A 22,804-nucleotide genomic window follows, 5' to 3' on the forward strand; every position below is an offset into this window, starting at 1 on the left:
TTGATTTGTCTACAAATGCATTGACGATTCCATGGTTTATTTGATTGGTTTTGCACCCATATCTACATCTATGTTTAATATAAATTGAAATTTGTCTGTAATTATGACATTTAAAAAAACAAACGAGGGACATCTAGGTGTCTCAGTCAGTTAAGCATCTGACTCTTGATTTGGGCTCAGGTCATGATCTTATGTTTCGTGGGTTCGAGCCCTGCATCAGGCTCGGCACTGACAGTGCAGATCCTACTTGAGTTCTTTCTCTCTCTCCTTCTCTCTGCTCCTCCCCCATGTATGCGCTCTCTCTTAAAATAAATAATAAAAAAAACCACACATGAATATGAACCCCGTTGATTATTTTAAAACTCATCTTTTGTTGTCTTCATGGTTATTAATTTAGTTTTTATGTATTATATAACAAAATAGCAAGGTGAAAGCAAGGGTTTCAGTTTATTACAGATAAGTACCTCAGCACAAATAACACATTGCAAATACTCTTTTTATTCATAGAAATAAAATATTCAATTACACGTAATTACTCTACATTGTATGTCACAAGTGCTCTTTTAGGAATCAAAAACATAGCATTAAGTTTGAAACTACTGTGGTGGGTAACATAGTTCAAGTATGTTTGTCTAAATTCTCCTAAATGTTGCTCATACTATTAGATTCAATTGTAAAAAGAATTCAACTATGGAGTTCAAAAGGAAAGATTGTCATTATTTTATTTAATGATTTACAGACATAGCAATGCCAACAAACATCACCCACATCTTTAATGTGATAAATAGGACAGATGCTGGTTAAGACATGTTAAGCCTCCTTCTGTGTGTCATGTCTTACAGTCCACATCTAGTGTTATAAGCACAAATGCCTACAGAGACCAGGCAGAAAACGAAAATGGTAAATTCAATTAGGTGCAAACATTAAATTACACCACCGTATGAATTTGTCTTTTATTTTCTACTTTTTATAGAATTCTGGAGAAAGAGAAAAAAAACTTCACTGTAGAAAAGGAACAGTGCAAGCACCATGAAAAATAGCAACTCCTACTTGGACCTAGTGGCAGGGAAATAATAGAGCGTAGTAATGGACATAAATGATCAGACTCTATGCACATTATAGAAGTAGTTCTAGTTCTAACAAGGTTAACTGTCTGTGTATATATATATATATATATATATACACACACACACACACTTTTATAGTAGGTAATCATTAAATCATTATATTAAATGCTTATATATGTATGTATATATATTCATACATATAAATATATATATATATATATATATATATATATATATATATATAGTATGTGCACACACACACACACACACATATTGATGTAACTATTTGACACCAAGTAGAGATATCAAATAAGCTTTTAAGGGAAGAAGATTTCAGGGAAGTGGTTCCATTTATGTTAATTTGACAGCACTCAGCCCAGAGGGATGGTATTTAAAGCCATAAATGAGATTATCTACACTCACATGGACCAATATGGTAGACTTAGCCACAAAGGGCTTTTGAACATTAGAAACATGAGTCATCTGAATTGAGATGTACAGTAGGCATAAAATACCATAGATTTTGAAGACATTGTGTGAAATAATAATCTAAGATACCTCACTAATGATTTTATATTGATTGTACTTTCAATCATGTTTTAATATGTTGTCTTAAATAAAATATATTTTAAAATTAAAATTGCCTATTTTTACTTTTTATACAATTTTATTAAAAAAACAATTTTTTTTGAGAAAAAGAGTGTGAGCAGGGGAGGGGCGGAGGGGGGGTACAGATGATTCAAAGTGAGCTCTGCACTGACAGCAGCGAGCCTGATGTGGGGCTCAAACTTACGAACCAGGAGATCAGGACACTGAACTGTGGCTGGTTTGACATTTTTGCTAGATAGTCCCAGTTTAGAGTATGAAGGTAGAGAGAAGAGAGAAAAGCTCCAATGACTGACCCTTAAAACTCTCCTTTAATTAGAGGCAAGGTATTAATTTCTGAAACTCAAGTGAATATGGTATTTCAAGGAGGAGAGAATCAAATATATTAAAAAATGTCGACAAGTCAAAATTAGATTAGAATGAAGAAATGACCACTGCTGTTAGTGATTTGGATGTCATTGCTGACTTTGACAAGGGTTAGTTCAGAAAAGCTATAGGGATGAAATCTAAATGGAAGTGAGTTCCAGAGAGGTGGGAGAAAAGGAATCGAGTGTGAACAACTCTTAAAATGGATCAGAGAAATCTTTATCCGTTCATGTATCAGTGGACACGTGGGCTGCTCCATAGTTAGGCTATTGTAAATGATGCTGCAATAAAGGTAGGGGTGCATATATCCCTCAGAATTAGTGTTCTTGTATTCATTGGGTAAATATCCAGTAGTGGAAGTACTAGATCATAGGGTAGTTCTATTTTTAATTTTTTAAGGAACCTCCACACTGTCTTCCACAATGGCTGCATAAGTTTGGATTCCCACCAACAGTACACAAGGGTTTCTTTTTCTCCACATCCTTGCCAATACTTTTCTGTGTTGTTGATTTTAGCCATTCTGACAAGTGTGAAGGGATATCTCATTGTGTTTTTGATTTGCATTTCCCTGGTGATGAGTGATGTTGAGCATCTCTTCATGTGTCTGTTGGCCACCTGTATGTCTTCTTTGGAGAAAAATCTGCTCGTGTCTTCTGTCCATTTTTCAATTGGATTATTTGTTTCTGGGGTGTTGAGTTGTATCAGTTCTTTATATATCTTGGACACTAACTCTTTATCAGATATGTCATTTACAAATATCTTCTCCCATTCAGTAGGTTGTCTGTTAGTTTTGTTGGTTGTTACCTTTGCTTTGCAGAAGCTTTTTAATTTAATAAAGTTCCAATGATTTATTTGCTTTTTTTTTTATTTCCCTTGCCTCAGGAGACATGTCTAGAAGAATGTTGCTACAACCAGTGTCAGAGAAATTAGTTGCCTGTGCTTCCTTCTAGGATTTGTGTGGTTTCAAGTCTTATATTTAGATCCTTAATTCATTTTGAGGTGTTTTTTTTTGTATGATGTAAGACTAATTTGCTTCTTTTTATTATTATAAGAATGTTGCATTGAGTAGCATTTTGACTGAAGTTTTATTTACATCTTTGATAATTTTATTAGGATAAAGTATAAGAAATTATAAAAGGAGGGCATATATGCATTTATATAAATTTTAATAACAATGTTAAAGAGTTCAAGAAAAATATTACACCAGATTTCACTCTCACTAACAATACATGGAACTGCTTCCTCCAAGAAGTCTTAAAAATAGTCGTTATAAAAAACAAAATGAAAAAAAAAAGTGGTTATCATGATTACAGAGGTACTCCTGTAAAAAATAACTACTGCAAAAATATTTTGAATGTTTTCTAAATTGAGAATTTGGTGAAATTCCTGAAGCTTATTCCAAGAAAAATAAAGACTCTTCCAAAAATTTGTACTCAAGATAAGAAGGTGCTGTGACTTTGGTCTTAACCCACATTTCCCATTTTTATATACTGAGATTCTAGGATGAAAATAAACCGGAAAACATTTTAAGTCACTTCCACACAATCTCATTGTATTTGAAGTATGTGAAATTGAATGCAAATACAAAAAAAAAGACATAAAAACATGCTTTGTAATTCATATGAATATCCCTTCCTTCATTGTAAGACCAATGGCAATAAACCTGAAAAATGTTTGGCCTCTCTGTTTCATTTTCACGATGGTATAATTAAGTTATTGACCTGTGTTGTACCAACTGAGGCCTTTGTCAGAAAGTAAAGCAAAGATTGGTCTTTGTAAATATATGTAGGCAGTTAGAATTGTAATTATGCATGATTTCAGTTATGGCAAGTGCTTGAATAAGCTGAAAAATGTCCTGAGAAACAGCTGTTTGTGTACTGATACAGGGTTTCATAGTTTTCTAAATAATAGAGGCACAGAGACTATTGTGGATGTTGACGTGGGAAGAAAAGTGGAGTAGGGGTGATGAATTGCTCAGCAGTGTTGAACATTCAGGGCCTGGTGATTATAATCTCTTTAGAAGGGACACTTAATAGGATATTATACAAAGTAATAGTGTAACAATTGGTGAAGTAGAAGTTAAAATATTGCAGTTTACAAGACATATCATGAGAAAATGTGTGCCAAGTAAGGTGTTGCATTGCTGAGTTCATATGCAGTGTAGGGAATTTCAAGGGGATCATTTGCATATTTTTAAGAGCTAGAGGACAGACTCCTTGTTTAGAAAATAGTACCCAGCAACTGCCAAGTGGAGTTGGCTACATCTAAAAGAATGTTTTGCTTTTGACCTGTTGGAGTCATTTTCATGTGTGTTCTTAGAAATCTCAGAGGTAAGAATAGGAAGAGTACTTTTTGAATGTCTTCTTCTTCTTAGGCACCCTTTCAGTTTAACTTTGTATAAGATGTCACCTGTAATCTGTTAACTCCCCTCCGGTTGGAATTAATTCCCATCTAGAAAACAAGGAAACTGAGGCTCTGGAAGATTAAATAACTTTGTCCCCTGTACACAATTCACGGGAGATGCTGATATTTGAACAAAGAAGTACAACTGAACAAAACAGTGCCCAAATCTAAAGTTCATCTTCATTTTTTAAGCCATGAAGGGGTAACATGGGAACTTGTGATGATTTAAGATTTTATTCCATCGTCACACTGAAATGGGTATTAACATTGTTTGGCCTCTGCCCTGAAATAGGAGAACATTCAGCTTGAACATAATATTCCTTAAATATGTTCAAACTTTGCAGGACATTGACATTTCAACCTTTAATTGGTGATGTGCATCTCAAAACAGAGCCCACCACTGCTATCAAAATGAAGTCTAAGCATCTTTGTTGCCTGTTTTCGTCTTCTGTCATGTCACCCTGAAATCCTAGCTCCAGATATGCTCACTCACTTCTAGTCACCTAAACATGCCAGGATCTCACCAACCTATTCTGTTCTCTATGCCTGAAGCACCCCTCACTCTCCAATCTCAAACAACTGATATGCACCTTGACTTCTTAGTAATTTTCTACCCAAATCCTTCTCTGACATTTGTAAGTTGAAAGCACTGCCCGCCCCCCCCTTTTTTTTTCTGTTCCTATCACATTTCAGATTCAGCCTTTTGTATCATTTAATGTCCTATATTTCAATCGTCTGCTTTCTTCTCTTTCTCACTAAACTTCAAACACTTTAAAGGGTGGGGACATCTCTTAGTCATTAGTGTAATCTAATTTGTTGAGACCTTAATAAATAATAGATACATTAATATATAAATTAAGTATAGTTTAAGTATGTTAATATATAGTAGCTATAGTACATATACAACTAAGTGACTCGATCAAAGCTATTTACTTGCCAAAAGAAAAAATAACAGTCTGAAAAATGAACTGTCTATATTAAGGGCTCTACCATGTTAAGCTGTGGGTCACCCAGACTTAATACCTCAGAATCATTAATTAATGAACAACTAATTTGACAGAATCATAAAAAAAGAAAAAGAAAACAAATAAAAAAATCTAAACTCATAACACTGACATAAAATTATTAACATTAACAGAGAGCTATAATTATTACAGTTTTCTGCCGTATATGTATTTGGAAAGTTATGATCATAACTTACATCCAATTTTATATTCTGATTTTTTAATGTTTTTGGAGCTCTCTGAGGTATTTTATTTACTTATTTATTTTTACTTTAAGCTTTTATTTTAATTCCAGTTAGTTAACATAGAGTGTTATATTAGTTTCCGGTGTACAAAATAATGATTCAACAATTCCAAACATCACCTGGTGCTCATCACAAGCTCACTCCTTAATCCGCATCACCTATTTAACCCATCCCCTCACCCACCTCCTCTCTGGTAACCATCAGACTGTTCTTTATAGTTAAGAATCTATTTCTTGCTATGACTATCTCTGTCTCTCACTTTTCCCCCATGAGCAATTGTTTTGTTTCCACATATGAGTGAAATCATATGGTATTTGTCTTTCTCTGTCTGGCTTATTTCACTTAACATTATATGCTCTAGCTCCATCCACGTCTCTTCAAATGGCAATATTTCATTCATTTATTATGGCTGAATAATATTCCATTGTATGTATATGTATACACACACACATATATGTGTGAAGATGTGATATATGTATCTTCTTTATCCATTCATCAAGTGATGGACACTTGGGTTGCTTCCATATCTTAGCTATTGTAAATAAGGCTGAAGTAAACATAGGAAGGCATGTATCTCTATGAATTAGTGTTTCTGTGTTCTTTGGGTTAAATACCCAGTACTGCAATTGCTGAATGGTAAGGTAGTCTATTTTTAACTTTCTGAGAAACCTCCATAATGTTTTCCACAGTAGCTGCACCAGTTTGCATTCCCAAATAGTGCATAAGGGTTCCTTTTTCTCCACATCCTCACCAACACCTGGTGTTTCTTGCGTTGTTGATTTTAGCCATTCTGACAGGTTTTAAGTGTTATAACATTTTCCTATAATAAAAGCTCTTTAGAAAAGGCATTAAAGTAATTGAAGTTGGCAGGGGTGGGTAGAATCCTCAAAGTACATACTTTCAGAGAGCTGATCTGTATTGTAGAGGAGAAAAAAAAAGAATTTTCCCTATACTTTTCTGAATTCCTATGCACACGGGAGACAGTAAAAAATGAGCAACTCTCCAAAGTGGCTTACAATTCTGGATTAAATATCATCTTAATAGGAAAAGAGGGAGGAAATGTAGGCTTCCTGGGGAGAGCAAATGATTTTTAGAAAAGATAAATAGACCCTTAGAAGAATAGATGGAAGGTATAAGAGTCTGTGACAAAGTGTCTGGATGGGGGGTCGACACTTCTAGCTTCCTTCCCTGTGATAAGACTAATCTTCCCTAGTGATGAAACTGTAGTGGAGAGGCTCTATAACAACTGAGTTCCTTTTGTGGGACCTTTATTTAGGCAGCCATGGGAAGTCCAGAAAGCTTTTCCCTGAATTTGCTGTTTTTCAAATGCCTATGGCTCAAAATAATAAGCCAAAGTGTCCTGTTTTGGGTAGCATATTCTACTATCCTTCAGGATTACTGAGATTGATCATTTGTCCCGTCACCTGCAGCTCAAATCTGTATGTGTGCAACATTTTATGCAAGGAAGAGGCTCACAGAAGGAGAGGAGGGATTGCAGCAATAGCAGCAATAGAAAATTTCCTGTAAGCTATGTTTCTACTTAAACACTGAGACTGCCTATTTTACACCATCTTTATCAGCACCGAGTCAACTTTCTTCTTGAGCAACAAAAACAAAAATATTATGAAAAGAATTAAGAATCATAAAGCAAAGATTGCAGAGGAACTGATACATAAACTGTTATTTCCAAAGGGGAAAAACAATCTTCAGTGTGTCAGCCAAGATAGACAGGTGAGTGGCTGAAAATCCCACTGAACGCAGTCTCTATGTTTAGATTCAAACATAATAAATATCTGTACTTTTCGGAGATGAATTGCCTTTTTAGCATTATATAATAATTAGCATAAAATAAAGAAATGATCGAAGAAGCTGGAAATTTGGATTCCCTAAAAATGATTTACATTTGAAAAGAAGAGAAATGTGTGCAGAAGAAGGATTCATTATAAAATCTTTTGGGGAGCCTGTTTGGCTCAGGTCATGATCCCAGGGTCGTGGACTCAAGCCCCAAGTTGGGCTCCGCTACTGGGCATGGAGCCTGGTGAGGATTCTCTCTCTCTCTCTCTCTCTCTCTCTTTCCCTCTACCCCTCTTGCCCTGCTCAGACACACTCCTTCACTCTCTAAAATACAACTTAAAAGAATTTTTAATCTTTTTTTTAATATATGAAATTTATTGTCAAATTGGTTTCCATACAACACCCAGTGCTCATCCCAAAAGGTGCCCTCCTCAATACCCATGATGAATGGATAAAGAAATTGTGGTTTATATACACAATCGAATACTACGTGGCAATGAGAAAGAATGAAATATGGCCTTTTGTAGCAACGTGGATGGAACTGGAGAGTGTGATGCTAAGTGAAATAAGCCATACAGAGAAAGACAGATACCATATGGTTTCACTCTTATGTGGAGCCTAAAAGAATTTTTTAAAAAGAATCTCTTACCCCGCAAGTTTGAAACAAAATCCTGTTAAGTATTACTCCTAAATAAGTGATGAAGCATTTATTTTAATGCAAAAGCAAACAGCATCCTATTGAAAAATCCAGAAGCAGCAGAGCAAAGTGCAAAGAGCACTTGACCTGACATACCAGTTTCCAGGCATTGCTTCTTTCTACTACTCACTTTCCCAAGGCTTCACACAAGTCATTACCCTCACTGCACCCCTGTGTCTGTGTATAGGTGAGGTTTACGTGAAGAAAAAAAATAATGGGACAATGTATGGTAACATGCCTTGAAAACTGGAAAATTCTGTATGAACGTTAGGACAATTACTAATGTTGTCCAAGAGGAAACTATTTATCTGTTTATAGAAAATAAGCATGGAATATCAAGTCTCCAAATCATGTAGGTGCTGCTTGGATGTATAAAATTAACCATGTTGATCAAATACCTACAAAGTTAAGAAACAATATCAGGCATTTTATAGACTGGGCAGGGGAGAAGATGGCAGGATGCACAGAGTATGCCATTTCAAGGAGCTGATTTGCATTTCTAAGATTTCTGATTTCCCCTCTCCTCTGCAGTCTAGAGTTCCAAGAACATTTAACTCTTTTGACAAAGATTTGTTTTTCATCCAAATTTTAGGATCCTTCTCTTAGGCACATCTGTGCACTTCCTTATAAAATCCAGCTTTAGCAAAAAACCTACTAATTCAGTTTAACCAGAACCTCCCACGCTCAATATCTGATCACCCTCAATATCTGATTGGGTTAGTCATCCTCCCCATCCCCCAGGTGACACCTGATTACCCTGTCCTGTCCTCAGTAAGAATCCTGTTATATTGCTTTAGCCAATGTCCTCCTTAACCTTAATGTTTCCTCTTAGTAGTTTTCTATCCACTGACCCCACCCTGCTTCTTAGCCATAAATTCTGACTTGCCCATGTTATATTTGGATTGAACCCAATTCTATACGAGGTCTCTTTTCCCCTATTGCAATAGTCCTGAATAAAATCTGTTTTTACCTCTGTAATAATGACTAGCTCTAGTTTTTCTTTGTAACCATGCAATCTAAAGATCTGTTTGGGAGCAAGTGAACATTCACATCAGGTGATAAATAGGCTTAGTCAAAACTATGCAATATGGCCTATGAGCAGCCTGGAATTTATGAACACTTGAAAATGAGCAGTGCCTTTAGAAATGCTCCTGAATAAATTGAGAGGACAGGATTGACTTGTCAGCAACCAACTCAAGCCATTTAACTGCTTCCGGAAGTTTTTGAGCAATAAATACATCTATGAAAAATATGGCAGAAAAAAAGAGAAATTATCGATATAAAGGAAAACTGCAGGGCATCTATTAGAGGTAGGGTCTACCCCACCCAAATGAGAGGTGGGGATCAGATGGCAAGACATCAGAATAGAAGTACTTTGAAGAAAAACATAATAGAACAGCAGTGGATAAAATATCTGGGAGGTACTATATTTTGTGCTACAGGATCTGAATAGAAAATAAATCTTCCCCTAAAGGAGCCCTTAGTGCAGGTTTGATTTGCATTATTAAAGGAAAACCCTGCCATTCTCTTGCCTCTTTAATCACTGGTTTCAGCCTCTTTAACTTGACAGGGATCTTTCAGTTGCAGCAAATTACCCCAAGTCAACCCAACTTTAGGAATAATGGGAATTTCCTGGCTTTCATTATATGGACCTCAAGCTTGAAAACATTCAAGGATATTTAGATGCAGGAGGTCAAGAGATACCTTCTGGATTCATGCAGGGTTTCCTTGTCTTTCCTCTTTGTCAGGTTCTGTAACAGGTAGGCTATCTCTCCATAAAAAAGTTAAATACCTGCTAAGCATTCCTGAAACACATTCTCAAAATTTAGCAACTCCAGGATAAAAAACTATCCTGTAATTTTTCAGTAATTCTTGCAAAAAATTTGGGATTCAAACTGATGTACTGTGCAAAAAAGAAAGAAAGTTTGAGAAAGAAAATCAGAGGTACTAAGTCCTTCTTCTCATTCCCATCAGGCTGTCTAATGTTTCTGACTCCAATTTACAACGTGTTTGTTCTTTCCTCATACCAGCAAGCAGTTCTCCAACAGCAGCTGGATGTCCTGCAATTTCACTCTCTGACACAACCTACCTGGCACATAGCATTAGATTTCACAGGCTAAAGGCTCAGCCCTACAAGACTGCACCCCCCAACCCCACGCTTCAGAATCCAATTTGTGCGTCCACATTGTCACCTGTGCTTCTGAACAACTAACTATAGATTGGACTCTCCAATGACTCCCACCTTACATTTGAGTAATTTGCTAGAGCATCTCACAGAATGCAGGGAAACATTTTACTTACCAGATTACAGGTTGATCGTATAAGTGAGTTACTTCGAAACAGCCAGATGAAAGATGCATACGGTAAGGTATGTGAAAAGGGCAGAGATTCCACGACCTCTCCTAATACACTAGTATCCTCAAATCTCCGTGTTTTTACCAACCTGCAAGCTTTCCAAACCCCATCTTTCTGGGGTTTTATGAAGGCTTGATTACATAGCCATGACTGATTAAATCATTGGCTGTTGTTGATCCATTCAACCTCTAATCCATCTTCTCTCCCAGGAGGTCAGAAGGATGGCACTGAAACTACCAACCTTCCAAACACAGATTGGTTCCCATGGCAAACCAACCCCATCCTTAGATAGATCCAAAAGTCACCTCATTAACATTAAACTCAGATGTGGTTGAAAGGGGTTTGTTACAAATATCAAGACACCTTTATCATTCTTTTCACTTAAGAAATTCCAAAGGTTTTAGGAACTCTGTGCAGGAATGGGATATGAAGACCAAATATATCTGTTTTATAATAAATCACAATATAGCCCTGGTCTTTTTTTTTTTTTTCTTTCCTCTGTTGAGATGAGTAATAAACACAAATAGTTCAGCCAAATGTTATGTTTCTGGTAGTCACTGGATGTAGGGTATTGACACTGTAGAGAAAAAATAAAATTACACTGACTTTGTAATATTTAATTGTCTTAATGGTTGTGATTTCATCATTAGTCAGAGACCCTTAATTTTATTTCTGATCAAGTAATTATGCGTCTTCCTTTGTTACTTCACAGAGTGTCTCTGAAACATGTGTCAGATCACCATATCGTTTATTCACAAAAAAATTAGTGCATATTTGTGTGCAAAATATATTATAAGCCCCCAGGTACTTAGTAAGTATATAGTAAAATGCTAAAATGTAAGAGGATATTAGATGAGAAATTACATAATATAGAGGAAGGCCAATTTTAAGTGGTGTTGTTTTTTTTTTTAATGTTTATTTATTTTTGAGAGAGAGAGAAACAGAGACAGAGCGAGCGGGGGGGGGGGGGGGCAGAGAGAAAGGGGGAGACACAGAATCCAAAGCAGGCTCCAGGCTCTCAGCTGTCAGCACAAAGACTGACCAGGGGCTTGAACCCACAGACTGTGAGATCATGACCTGAGCCGAAGTCAGATGCTTAACCGACTGAGCCACCCAGGCGCCCCAAGGAAGGCCAATTTTTAAAAAATCAAAAGAAGAAGTTCTGATCTAATTTTCTTTCAATACTCTTTGAAAACGTTTCTTATTTAGATTTTTACATTTCATTTCTTTCTTCAAAGCAGATAACAAAGAAGCAAATACTTCAAATCCTGTGTCAATAGAAAACCTCAATACACTGCCAAGACAGAATGAATATACTCAAAGATGTAGTCTAAGTAAAAATATTAATGTGTTTTTGATGAATTGCACTACTATTAATTTTTATGGCTTAATTTGACCTAATATCAAGAATATAATTGGATAATTGGCCTAAATAAATAAGAGATAGCTTCAAGCTTTGATTCTTACTAAGAATAAATTATTTCCTAATTTTTCCATTTTACTTCCACACAAAAAATAAACAGCTACTATTTCATAAACAGCTGTTGTCGTATAAAAAAAAACAGCTTTATTTTTAGTGGAGTTAGTACTTATTGCAATTTTAAAACAATGATTTCAAAATGCTAATCCTTGAAATGCACTGAGAAAATTTTGAGGGCTAAATATTTGAGCATTGCATTCTCATAGAAACAGTCCTATTGTCCTTGTATAACATCAAGATGAACAGAGTCTTGACAATGTAATATATTTTCATTATACTTTCAATTACAGTTAGTTGTTAATTAAGGACACCTTATACTGAACAGCAGCCATCTGACAAGATTAAAGGGGAAATAATTGGTGTCAGTAGATAAGAACTTTGTCAATATGAGCATAGCTGTAAGTAATTTATGACATATTGAAAAATAATCATAGCATAACAAACAATTCTGGTAATAAAAACATGTTGGTTGGAAGTTGACATCAACTTGTATATTGGGAAGAAATTCTATAGCTTTGCCTATATGCCCAGTTATGACCTTGTTAAATCAATTAAATTGCAATGATGAGGCAATGAGTGGCAAAAAGTAATTTGGGTCACTGCACTGACAGAATCTCCATAGTTTTAGTTCTCCTTGAAAGTTAGTTTGGCCAACACAATGGATATGATAGTTTTCATCTTGAATTAAATGTCATTTTGGCTTCAAAAATTAGTTGACTTGAGTTTTTTGCAAAGGTTCAGCACATGATATGGCGTAAGAACTTTCTTGATCCCAGTAGAGGGAAGAAAAGGAGTAAGCAGATGTTAGATAAGTTTTAATGTATTTTCATAAAAATGGAAGAACAGAACTTAAGGCATGGTTTAAGTCTGTTAGCTGGTTGTAGAAATTTTGCAGGTTCTCAAGACCTCAATAATAAGAATTAATAGATTTTTATTTCAAGAATTTCTAATTATATGACTCAGCTATCAGCTCATGCTGCTGCTTCCTATTTCATTACCAACCTGTTTATAATTTATTATATTAGATTCGCCTTGATCTAGGCTCAAGATTACTTTGTGACAGACATACTTTTTCCACCTTGGCTGATGATAACTGGCCAGCTCTCTCTAAGGGGCTCTTAGTTCCAATTACCGAGATCAGATGTGATAAGCCAAAATTACACTTTTATTAGATTCAGTGGGTTATAAATCACTCTTTAAAGCCCAAACCATTGTTCTGTACTTTCTGTTCCTTTATAGTGACTAGAAAATGGTGATGACCAGGGGAAGTTTAGGTGTCATTGGATGAAAAATATGGCAGAACTTCTCCCTTGGCCCTCAACCAGTCACTTCTGGGTGGTTACATAAAGAAGAAATAAAATTTCATACTGTTTAACCATATTTTTGCAGGTCTGGAGGAGGTAGCTTGATAATTTACACTATCTAATTCAGAGAATTTACACTATAGAAGTGAAATACTGATATAACAACAACCACAAAAACTAAAATGTGTGCCCTTCACTTTAGTATCAGAGAATAGGTGATAAAGAAACACACAAAACAAGTGACCTCTAAGTACCAAGGTAAAACCACTAAGTGTTGAGGTAAAACAATTTAGTAAGACCACCCTGTACTATAACTTGAAAGGCATTTATGCGGTCACAACTATTAAAGACTATTACTCTAAGGAAACAGTTAGACAAAGGTAGACTTATAGGAGAGATGGAATGAAATCAAGTTTCCACAAGGAAGAATCTCTCTCTATATTCTTATGAATAAGAGTTCTAAAAACCTCATTGGCTGGACTTCTGCTTATAACTATTCTTATTCCATATTAAACAGTACTTAAATTTCACCAGAATTTACTATTTACCACAATAACACATTGAGGCATTCAGAGCAAGTAATATTCCTATTTTCACAAATGCAGTTACAATTGGTCAAGGTCTGGGTCCTACTAATGTCATATTCAAGATGAGACCTTGTGTTTGTGACTCTTAGTTCAGTGTTCTTCCGATAATTGTACATTATAACATAAGGACTCAATTATTTTTATTAGCCATCCTATGGTTTCCGGCATAAATCTTTAATTAATCAGTGTCTACATTTGGACATCTGTCTGTAACATGTTAATATCCACTAGAGAGCATCCAAGTACAAAAAGCACTGACAACTAAGTAGACAAATTATCTCAGCCAGTTGATGTCAGTCATTGTCTGTCTTTAGCCAACATAGTTCTGCCTTGATGCGCACATATGAACTAAAAAGACCTAGTTATAGGAATGGAGGCTACACATAAACCCAATATCAGGGACTCTACTTCCCAAGACTAATCTAATCATCATTATTGCCTAATGTCTGAAATGCCAGCAACAGAGAGCCTTGTGAAGTCTTCATATGATATCATATCTTTTTATTTTTCCTTTTCTTTTTTTTAAATATTTTTAACTTTGAGAGAGAGAGTGTGAGCGGAGGAGGGGCAGAGAGAGAGGGAGACACAGAATCTGAAGCAGGCTCCAGGTTCTGAGCTGTCAGCACAGAGCCCAAGGTGGGGCTCGAACCCATGAGCCATGAGATTATGACCTGAGCCAAAGTCAGACACTTAGCCGACTGAGCCACCCAGGTGCCTCCATGTGATATCATTTCTTGACTAGACCAAGTGTAAAGCTGATTTCTCTAGGGCCCTTCCTTGGAAAGAACAGAATTACAAAAAACAAAAAAACCAAAAAACACCACACACACACACACACACACACACACACACACACACACTTATTCTGGGTAATGGATTTGTTTTTTCTACCCCCTGGACTTTGACCTCCAATTTCTGAAGGCTTACCCACTACTTGATGCACTGGAATGGGATCCCACATCACATCACAGGAGACTAGGGCACTCACTTTCAGCAAAGAAGGTGTGGTTTGGGATTATGATTGGGAGATCCATTTTTCATATTGCATTCATCACCTGATAGATTGTTGGGACAGCCTGCTGAAAGCACAGCTGATTTTCCCCTTTAGGGTGATACTCTGAAAGGATAAGATACTATCCTTCAGGACTCTGACTATATATTCAATACAAAAAAAAATGTTACCCAGTAGAAAAAATACACTCACATTTAGAAACCAAGTGAGGAAGCTGAATGGTCTCATTATCATTCCTGATGACCTAAGAGGGATTTGATGCTTTCTGTCTCCACAACTCTGGACCCTGTAGGATCAGAAATCCTGATCTTTAGAAGGAAATTACTTTCACATAGGATACATAAAAGTATCTTATGTAACTATAATTACAAAAGTCAGGGGCGTCCAGGTGGCTCAGTTAGTTAAGCATCCAACTCTTGATATCAGCTCAGGTCAAGATGTCATGGTTTGTGAGTTCAAGTCCTGCCTCTGACTATATTGACAATGCAGACCATGCTTGGGATTCTCTCTCTCCTCTCTCTCTGCCCCTCCTCAGCTTGTGTTCTCTCTCTCTCTCAAAATAAATAAACTTAAAATAAATAAATAAATAAATAAATAAATAAATAAATAAATAAATAAAATAAAATAAAATAAAATCAGATGATTCCTGAGCATATAGGGTGCCTTTTGTTTCCAGGACCTCTACACAAGAAGAGGAATTACTCCCCAGGCAATGGTAATGGACCCCGACAATTATGAGAATGTAGCGCTGCTGTTACACGAGACACAGAAAAAAATGCACGTTAAACTTGGTTGTTCCATTTGGATGCTTCTTACTACACTTTTGACCAATTATAACTATAAATATATAACAACAGCCATTTTCTGAGAAGAGCAGAGGATCCGGGCTCAGACTCCTTTGAAAGCAGGGTCTAGGTAACTTCGCCATGCAAGATACTAAGGCCACAGAGATAGTAGCTCAGATTGTTGGGAAATTAGAAATCGATAGTGAAAGAGGGAGACAGTAAGCATCATTTTTAGCCCTGAGACCAGCTGTAACTTGTCCAATTAATGTCTATTTTGTATGGTTCTCCTCAGAAAGAAAGGTCCATTTGCATCCTTGAGCAGCAGCTCTCTTAATGAATATGGAAAAGTCAATAAAAAATGCCAGATCTTTCCAAGCCAGGTTTGCTGCCCAGCTGCAGTTTGTGAGGTCAGCAGACAGCCTCCAATTTCCAGATCTTTAAAGTCTGCCTCACCTGCAGACAGCTACCTTGTTTGGGGGAAGCCACATCCAGTGACAGAGGGTCAGGATAGATAAGCCCAGCCATTTCAGCTTCTGTAGTACACACTAATAGGCAATGCTCATTGCAGAGGACTCCATCAAATTACTCATGGTGTTGACAGCCCTGCATTGCAATTAAATTTTTTTCTCTCATCAGCCTTATTGGTCCACCTTCTGTTTACACAATTTCATCTCTGGGGCACCTGGGTGGCTCAGTTGGTTGAGCGTTCGAGTTCGTCTCAGGTCATGATCACATGGTTCGTGGGTTTAAGCCCTGTGTTGGGCTCTGTGCTGACAGCTTAGAGCCTGGAGACTGCTTCAGATTCTGTGTCTCCCTCTTTCTCTGCCCCTCCCCCACTCATGCTCTTTCTCTCTGTTTCTCAAAAATAAATAAACATTAAAAAATGTAAAAAATATATATATATACCTGTTCATCTCTAATAAGCTTTTTGTACCTGTATGCATCTGGAGAACCCAATGACATGACTAATAGTATTTCTGCCCCCACTCACCATTAACTACTCCCCTCCACAGTTTTCTTTATTATGAAGTTGCTCAGAAAACAGAAACAAAACTTTGAAGAATCATCCTTGGTGACTTTCTTCCTCTCATACTCCAAAAATATTTGGTTTGCTATCTCTTCAAAATTATCCACAATCTTACCACTGATAATTCTTTCCAAAAGTATAATATCAGTCCAAGTTACAACCATCTCTTGCCTAGATTATTATAGTAGCCTCCTAACTAGTTTCTCTGCACTGACACAATAAAAATAGTGATCAGTTCACAATATAACTTAGATCTTGCCACTTTTCGGCTGAAAACCCTGCAATCAAGGTAATCAAAAAATGGGACAATGCTGCAGAAAATTTGGCCTTTCATTATTGGCTTAGTCTACCACATTATTTTATGTTCTGATAACTAAAGTTGCATTTGTGTAACGAAACTCAAATTGAACACACAGATGCATAATGTGGGGGGAGGGAGGGGATATAGTCATAGAGATCAAATAGAGTAGTAGATATAGATACTTGCTAATTCATTGGTCCAGCTTCAGAAGTGACCCCTTTATAACCTGAAAAGCAAAGACTGTAATTCTTCATTTTACAGTTATTAGTTCTCCAAAAATCATTATTTCCCAGGTTAAAATCCTTGTAGCTACCTTAGAATTAAAAAAAAAAAAAAAGTATCTTAAAGATTTCACAGAGGAAGTTCATTAGTCCTAGAAGTTAAATGCCACCTGAAAGCTCACAATATAATTTAGAATGAGATCCAGAATTAAATCAGAATTGATGATTTCCATTAGGCAACACCTTGTCTTCAGGCATACAGCCCAAATTAACATTGGATGGAACAAATGACTTATCTGTCCAGATTGACCTCTACCACCATGGACCATATACTTAAATTGATAGTTTTCCCCAAAGACCCTAAGTCTTCATGTACTTTATTCTCATTTGTGAACATCACTGTATAATATCCAAATATGAAGTCAAATTTTAAAAATGAATGTAAGGAATAAAACTTTCAATAATAGCAAGAGCTTGAACTAGAGACCATAAAGAATCCATGGTGAATAGAGTCTTCATTATTATATATCATTTGTGGCTATGAAATTGATTGACAAGTTGAACAAAAGATTATTTTGGCTATGTCAATTTGATCATCTTTCTTTCTGAAAGCATTTTCTATACTCTACCCTAAAGTAATAAGGTCGCTAGAGGCTCTGATCTGGAATCAGTACAGCTCATTCATCACATTTAGCCCTTTAGTCTACCCAGATGTAAAATGATGTAGTTCAAACATGGGAATGATGGTGTTTTCATTTGTTTAAATGAAATTCATGCTAAAACAATTGGTGATAATAATGATACAAAAAAGAAGATGAAGGGGGGATCAGAAGAAACAAAAGGGGAGGGAGAAAGAGGAGTAATATTCATTTTATTTTTATTTTTTAATTTTTTGTTTACTTATTTTGAGAGAGACAGAGCGAGTGGGGGAGGGGCAGAGAGAGGGAGAGAGAAAGGATGCCAAGTAGGCGCAGCACTGTCTGTGCAGAGCCTAACGCGGGGGCTGAAACTCAGGAAACTGTGAGATCATGACTTGAGCTTAAACCAAGAGTCAGGCTCTCAACCAACTGAGCCACCCAGGTGCCCCAACACTTTAAAGACTGGTTCCCACCATGAGCCATATTCAATGGTAAATATTGCAAATAGAGCATATCTAGTATTCACAATAAACTTACTTCTAATAACTTCATTTTAGAGATGAAAAAAATAAGGATCAGGGACTTTTAAAGTAACTTTTCAAAGTCAAAATGACATTAAGTGTCAAAAACCAGAATTCAAACACATAACAGCTTATTTTCTAAAGCAACTTAATTTGATCCCACACAGCTTGATTTATTCATTAGTGCATTATATTTACCCAGTATAACCTATTAAATGATAGATATTTAAGTACAAAGTGGAGGATAATGCTATAAAATGAGAATGCGTTTCTTTGAATTTTAAATCTAAGTTTAATAAAAGATCAAAACACTATAGTTGGAAAAATCTAAATTTTAACTTTACTTAAATATCAAAATTAGATGAATATATTTTATTTTCCTGTATAACCAAAAGAAAAGCATCTTTATTTATAATTTCATAAATAGTTTTTATAATTTAGCTATGAAAGAAAATCATTAATCTCAGTGTCTGAACTAATTTATCCTATGTTCTATTTCTTTGTACTTTTGCTTTTTCTGAATTTATTCACCTCATTAAATTGAAACTTTAGTTTGAATTTCATTTTTTTAAGATCAAAAGCAAAACATAGACTTTGTGGATCTTGTTGACTATTTGGAAGAGAGGGCACAGATCTCAACTTACTAATGCTTTCTCTAATGGCATTCCATAGTTTCAGATTATTATTGATAAAGGGTAAAATGCAAAAAAAGACTCAGATTAGATTTGCTTCATTAAATTAAAATTAGAGTTAATGAATGACTAGTTGATTGTGTTATCATTAATTTTATCATAATCTACAGATTTATAAAAAGGAAGCTACTTTTTTCCACATTTCTGCAAATTAGGATGAGTAAATTCAGGTTAATTATCAGGTGGTGGATTGGGGGCAGTATGCATTGTGGTTTACAGAAACAGCTTCCCTTTAAGCATAGTTATTCAGAAAGAAAAATTAAACACATTTTTCAAAAGCATATTTATTCAGTAATAATAATCCTAGTAAAAAAGTATACGCAATTAAATAATTTAAAAAGTTTCAACTCTGGAGGTTCTCCACTATTCAAATTAGGTTTAGTGTAACTGTAGGCTAAGGCATTCTATGTTTTGATGTGTCTACAAACAGTGAAATAGTGAGCCTATGACTCATGACATATCTGGCTCAAGCAATTTGTCCATAAATTTCCAGCAAGATTCTTTGCCTACCTTCTGCTCTCCTAGTCTTTTTCCAAGTGACTTTTATTTTTTCAGTAATGATAAGCTAGGTGTTACTGATCACAATTTCATTGATCTCCCTCAGCTTGATCCTTGCCTAATTGAGAAAATAAAATCTTTTACTCTTATTTCCTATTTGCTTTCTCTGGAATTAACCATAGACCCACAGTAATTACAATAGATTCCAGGTCACATCTGTTTAAGCAAAATCTTTAATCCTTCACAGGCTGTCACAACTCTATACCATTTATGATATATATATATATATATATATATATATATATATATATATATATTCTCATTTGAGGATATTTGACTTCCTGGTGTTCTTTATTCTTTACCAGTCATCCATATTAAGGTGCTCAGATGGTTACTCTTGTGGAATAGGCAATTATTATTCAAGATGGGATAAATCTGTTACAAGGTAGAAATGTATTATGTCTCCTATTATGGATTTCAACTTACTTAAAAACACACCCAATTAAATAGAGCATAATGAGATTTCTGAGTTGAATTCTGAAATGGTGTCTATACACACATAGCCATAACATTAAGGGAAGACTGCCACGTATACATAAGTCACATGTGTCATGATATTAGGGAGGCTATATATAGGCTATTTTCTACTAAATTGAGAGCATAATGTCAACATTGTTATTATATTCTGTCTACCTATTTTATTGTCTTTTATAAGTGCACTTAGAACAAATAGATATATAAGTTGTTTACCTTATTTTTTTAACCTGCAAAACTCCTGTTTTTCTCTTTATTAGTAGAGAAATCTCATCTTTGACTCCATTAGTCATTGGTTGACACATCACATAATTCTTATGCTGTGTCTTTTTTATTTCTCTTTCAAAATACTTACCATCAGATATGGCTTAGACTCAGATTTTTATGCCAAAATGATCTTTTTAGCAAACAATGTAATTTTCTTTAGATTATTTACATTCTCAGCTTTTCATTTATCCGTCTATGGTTTATTTTAACTACAAACTTACCAGTTATTCTTTATTATTAGAAAGGATAAAAATATCTATGAACCATTATTTTCATCTTCCTAAATTAGAATCATAATAATTAAGAAGCCATTTACTAATTGGAAACATGGAACTAAATTTCAAAGACCTTTTTTTCTCTGTGTTCCAGACTCTAAATAGTAAAAATAGCAAAGTTGAACTGAGCAGGTTCTTTAATGTTACAAATGTCACTTTCCAACTTAGTCTCTTTTTTCAACACAAATGGATAAGACCTTTTTTTTTTTTTTTTAAGTTTTTAACTGCTGATTCCTTGAGTGCTTTGAAATGGAACCTGCCTATTCTGATACATCCATTTTCTTCTCCCTTGTCTTTTCAGTTCTCTGGTGCATAGGAATGTGTTATTTAGCCATCAGAATCTATCATTCTGCCCCCCCCCCCCCCCCCCCCCCGCTTCTCAAGGACATGCAACTTTATGTGAAGCTGACAGTATTAATAATAAAGACAAGTTCTATTGCCATTCATTGGGTAACTACTTTATGGAGGCACAGCTAGGCATTTTGGATATATTCTTTCTAATATTCACAACAACCACACATGATAAATTTCATGGTCTCTGTTTTATAGAAAAGTACAAAGAGGCTCCAGAGGTTATAAAACTTGCCTATGATTACATAGGTAATAATATAGACTGGATGTGAACCCAGTCCATCTGTCTCCAGGACCCATTAAATTTTCATTAAGTAGGAGCTTCATTTTCTTAGGTTATGTCTTCATTTCTGTTCTTCACTTTTACCACCCACTATCTAAATTCTAATCTTTTAAGCTACATATATCCTATTTCTCTATTTATATATCTATGTATCTATGTATCAATATACCATCTATTGGCAATCTTAAATTTATTCAGTAAAAAATGCTCACTGAAACATCTTCCTTTGGATGGGATAGAAGCTGTCTTCAGAATCAAGTTCTATAATCTGCATTTATAATTTCTTGTACCCAAATATCTGTCCCGAAAACATTGGCTGCATGTTTCCTGGACTATGGATCCACTTTCTAGATTTACTGTCTTTAATCTAAATGGTAGATTACTCTTGATTATTATCCTTGGCTACTTGCTTAGATTAAACAGAGTGCCTTAACTTTGATCCTCATGACCCTTTGCTTCAACATTTTCTTCTTGATGAAAAAGAGATTAGAATAATGACAAAGGTTTTGACTTTTATAGACAGACCTGAATTTGAACCTTAGCTTGGTAATTTATTAAGTGTATGCAAGATCCTTTATTTTACCTTATTCCAAAATTCAGCAAGTTTCTGATTCTCATTCCGATGTTATACCTACACTATTGCCAACTAACATTGTTTGGCTTGGTTTTTAATTTATTTCTGAAATACAAACAAACAAAAACAGATCACCCATTTCTCCTATGCTCCAACACTGGCAACTATCAACCTGTTCTGTGTGACTTTGACCTTGCTTTTTTTGTTTAATTAATTTATCTTTAGCTTCCACATATAAGAGAGACTATATGGTATTTGTCTTTTTTTGTCTGACTTACTTCACTTAGCATAATTCCCTTGAGGTCCATCCATGTTGTAGTAAATGGCAAGATTTCATCCTTTTTTATGGTTGAATAATATTCCATTGTTTATATATACCATTCATCCATCAGTGGACACTTAGGTTACTTCATACATTGGCTATTATAAGTAATGTTGCAATAAACATGGGGGTCCATATATCTTTTCAAGTTAGTATTTTATTTTTCTTTGGATAAATACCCAGAAGTAGAATTGCTGGATGATATGGTAGTTTTATTTCTAATTTTTGAAAAACATCCATACTGTTTTCCGTAGTGGCTGCACCAATTTACATTCCCACCAACCATGAGTGTGTTCCCCTTTCCCCACAACCTTGCCAACATTTATTATTTCTTGTCATTTTGATACTAGCCATTCTAACAGGTAAGTAAAATTTATTCCAGCGATGTAAGAGTGGTCCAATGGTTGCAAATAAATCAATGTGATACATCACATTAACAAAAGATAAAAACCATGTAACTATCTCAATAGATATAGAAAAAGCATTTGACAAAATATCAGATCCATTCATGATTTAAAACAACAACAAAAACAACAACAACAACAAACTCTCAACAAGAAAGTAGCAGAAAGAGAAATTAAGACAACAATCACAC

General features: G+C 35.3%; 1 pseudogene; it reads left to right on the top strand.

The window, feature by feature from the left end:
* The window catches only part of LOC109271046 (transcription initiation factor TFIID subunit 10-like), a 33,025-nt pseudogene that overhangs the window by 9,592 nt on the left and 629 nt on the right, over positions 1-22,804 (top strand).

Source organism: Panthera pardus, unplaced genomic scaffold, assembly GCF_024362965.1.
Source record: "Panthera pardus isolate Hobbes unplaced genomic scaffold, ASM2436296v1 HiC_scaffold_12, whole genome shotgun sequence".
NCBI lineage: Eukaryota > Metazoa > Chordata > Mammalia > Carnivora > Felidae > Panthera > Panthera pardus.